Genomic DNA, 4,387 nt, shown 5'->3' with positions numbered 1-4,387 from the left:
TAGAATTTCTGGATAGCATAAAGGGATACTTGAATAAGAGTTTTTCAATGAAGGACCTCGGTGAAGCTGCTTATATATTGGGCATCAAGATCTATAGAGATAGATCAAGACGCTTAATTGGACTTTCACAAAGCACATACCTTCACAAAGTTTTGAAGAAGTTCAAAATGGATCAAGCAAAGAAAGGGTTCTTGCCTGTTTTACAAGGTATGAAATTGAGTAAGACTCAATGCCCGACCACTGCAGAAGATAGAGAGAAGATGAAAGATGTTCCCTATGCTTCAGCCATAGGCTCTATCATGTATGCAATGCTGTGTACCAGACCTGATGTGTGCCTTGCTATAAGTTTAGCAGGGAGGTACCAAAGTAATCCAGGAGTGGATCACTGGACAGTGGTCAAGAACATCCTGAAATACCTGAAAAGGACTAAGGATATGTTTCTCGTTTATGGAGGTGACAAAGAGCTAGTCGTAAATGGTTACGTTGATGCAAGCTTTGACACTGATCCGGACGATTCTAAATCGCAAAACGGATACATGTTTACATTGAACGATGGAGTTGTCAGTTGGTGCAGTTCTAAACAAAGCGTTGTGGCGGGATCTACGTGTGAAGCGGAGTACATAGCTGCTTCGGAAGCAGCAAATGAAGGAGTCTGGATGAAGGAGTTCATATCCGATCTAGGTGTCATACCTAGTGCATCGGGTCCAATGAAAATCTTTTGTGACAATACTGGTGCAATTGCCTTGGCAAAGGAATCCAGATTTCACAAGAGAACCAAGCACATCAAGAGATGCTTCAATTCCATCCGGGATCTAGTCTAGGTGGGAGACATAGAAATTTGCAAGATACATACGGATCTGAATATTGCAGACCCGTTGACTAAGCCTCTTCCATGAGCAAAACATGATCAGCACCAAGGCTCCATGGGGGTTAGAATCATTACTGTGTAATCTAGATTATTGACTCTAGTGCAAGTGGGAGACTGAAGGAAATATGCCCTAGAGGCAATAATAAAGTAATTATTTATTTCCTTATATCATGATAAATGTTTATTATTCATGCTAGAATTGTATTAACCGGAAACATGATACATGTGTGAATACATAGACAAACAGAGTGTCACTAGTATGCCTCTACTTGACTAGCTCGTTGATCAAAGATGGTTTTGTTTCCTAGCCATAGACATGAGTTGTCATTTGATCAACGGGATCACATCATTAGGAGAATGATGTGATTGACTTGACCCATTCCGTTAGCTTAGCACACGATCGTTTAGTATTCTGCTATTGCTTTCTTCATGACTTATACATGTTCCTATGACTATGAGATTATGCAACTCCCGTTTACCGGAGGAACACTTTGTGTTTGTGCTACCAAATGTCACAACGTAACTGGGTGATTATAAAGGTGCTCTATAGGTGTCTCCAAAGGTACTTGTTGGGTTGGCGTATTTCGAGATTAGGATTTGTCACTCCGATTGTCGGAGAGGTATCTCTGGGCCCACTTGGTAATGCACATCACTTAAGCCTTGCAAGCATTGCAACTAATGAGTTAGTTGCGGGATGATGTATTACGGAACGAGTAAAGAGACTTGCCGGTAACGAGATTGAACTAGGTATTGAGATACCGACAATCGAATCTCGGGCAAGTAACATACCAATGACAAAGGGAACAACGTATGTTGTTATGCGGTTTGACCGACAAAGATCTTTGTAGAATATGTGGGAGCCAATATGAGCATCCAGGTTCCGCTATTGGTTATTGACCGGAGACGTGTCTCGATCATGTCTACATAGTTCTCGAACCCGTAGGGTCCGCACGCTTAAAGTTTTGATGACAGTTATATTATGAGTTCATATGTTTTGATGTACCGAAGGTAGTTCGGAGTCCCGGATGTGATCACGGACATAACAAGGAGTCTCGAAATGGTCGAGACATGAAGTTTGATGTATTGGAGGACTATATTCGGACACCGTAATGGTTCCGGGGGTTATCGGATATATACCGGAGTACCGGGAGGTTACCGGAACCCCCCCCCCCCCCGGGGGGGGGGGGTTTAATGGGCCTACATGGGCCTTAGTGGAGAAGAGGAGATGCGGCTAGGGCAGGCCGCGCGCCCCCTCCCCCTCTAGTCCGAATTGGACAAGGAGGGGGGCGGCGCCCCCCCTTTCCTTCCTCTCTCTCTCCTCTTTCCCCCTTCTCCTAATCCAACAAGGAAGGGAGGGAGTCCTACTCCCGATGGGAGTAGGACTCCTCCTGGCGCGCCCCTCTCCTGGCCGGCCGCCTCTCCCCCCCTCGCTCCTTTATATACGGGGGCAGGGGGCACCCCAAAGACACAACAATTGATCATTGATCTTTTAGCCATGTGCGGTGCCCCCCTCCACCATAGTCCACCTCGATAATATCGTAGCGGTGCTTAGGCGAAGCCCTGCATCGGTAGAACATCATCATCGTCACCACGCCGTCGTGCTGACGAAACTCTCCCTCAACACTCGGCTGGGTCGGAGTTCGAGGGACGTCATCGGGTTGAACGTGTGCTGAACTCAGAGGTGCCGTGCGTTTGGTACTTGATCGGTCGGATCGTGAAGACGTACGACTACATCAACCGCGTTGTGCTAACGCTTCCGCTTTCGGTCTACGAGGGTACGTGGACATACTCTCCCCTCTTGTTGCTATGCATCACCATGATCTTGCGTGTGTGTAGGAATTTTTTTCAAATTACTACGTTCCCCAACATCAATCTGGATACATATTGAAAGTGGGAGCAATTAGCTAGAGTAGCTCCGTGCAGAGCATTGTAGACATAGAAATTTGCAAAAATACGTACGGATCTGAATGTGGCAGACCTGTTGACTAAACTTCTCTCACAAGCAAAACATGGTCACACCTTAGTACTCTTTGGGTGTTAATCACCTGGGGATGTGAACTAGATTATTGACTCTAGTAAACCTTTTTTGGTATTGGTCACATGGCGATGTGAACTGTAGAGTGTTATGTCACATGACGATGTGAACTATTGGTGTTAAATCACATGGCGATGTGAACTAGATTATTGACTCTAGTGCAAGTGGGAGACTGAAGAAAATATGCCCTAGAGGCGATAATAAAGTTATTATTTATTTATTTCATGATAAATGTTTATTATTCATGCTAGAATTTTATTAACCGGAAACTTAGTACATGTGTGAATACATAGACAAAACATAAGTGTCCCTAGTATGCCTCTACTTGACTAGCTCGTTTATCAAAGATGGTTATGTTTCCTAACCATAGACATGTGTTGTCATTTGATGAACGGGATCACATCATTAGGAGAATGATGTGATGGACAAGACCCATTCGTTAGCTTAGCATTATGATCGTTACAGTTTCATTGCTACTGCTTTCTTCATGACTTATACATGTTCCTCAGACTATGAGATTATGCAACTCCCGAATACCGGAGGAACACCTTGTGTGCTATCAAACGTCACAACGTAACTGGGTGATTATAAAGATGCTCTACAGGTGTCTCCAAAGGTGTTTGTTGGGTTGGCATAGAACGAGATTAGGATTTGTCACTCCAAGTATCGGAGAGGTATCTCTGGGCCCTCTCGGTAATGCACATCACTATAAGCCTTGCAAGCAATGTGACTAATGTGTTAGTTGCGGGATGATGCATTACGGAACGAGTAAAGAGACTTGCCGGTAACGAGATTGAACTAGGTATGATGATACCGACGATCGAATCTCGGGCAAGTAACATACCAATGACAAAGGGAACAACGTATGTTGTTATGCGGTTTGACCGATAAAGATCTCCGTAGAATATGTGGGAGCCAATATGAGCATCCAGGTTCCGCCATTGGTTATTGACCGGAGATGAGTCTCGGTCATGTCTACATAGTTCTCGAACCCGCAGGGTCCGCACGCTTAACGTTCGATGACGATCGGTATTATGAGTTTATGTGTTTTGATGTACCGAAGGTTGTTCGGAGTCCCGGATGTGATCAAGGACATTACGAGGAGTGTCGAAATGGTCGAGACATAAAGATTGATATATTGGACGATGTTATTCGGACACCGGATGAGTTCCGGGGGTCACCGGATAAATATCGGAGTGCCGGGGGTTATCGGAACCCCCGGGGGAACTAATGGGCCAATATGGGTCTTGTGTGAGAGAGAGAGAGGAGGGGCCCCTAGGGCTGGCCGCGCCCCCCCCCCCCTTGAGGAGTCTGAATTGGACTAGGAGGGGGCGGCGCCCCCCTCTTTCCCTCTCCCTCTCTCCCTCTCCTTCCTTTCCCCTCTCTTCCCTTGTTGGAAACCTACTAGGAATATGATTCCTAGTAGGAATCCTACTTGGGGCACGCCCTATGAGGGCCGGCCGGCCTCCCCCTTGCTCCTTTAT

The sequence above is a fragment of the Aegilops tauschii genome, chromosome 3 (assembly GCF_002575655.3).
Source record: "Aegilops tauschii subsp. strangulata cultivar AL8/78 chromosome 3, Aet v6.0, whole genome shotgun sequence".
NCBI lineage: Eukaryota > Viridiplantae > Streptophyta > Magnoliopsida > Poales > Poaceae > Aegilops > Aegilops tauschii.
The sequence above is the reverse complement of the archived record's forward strand: the minus strand, read 5'-3'. Positions refer to the sequence as shown.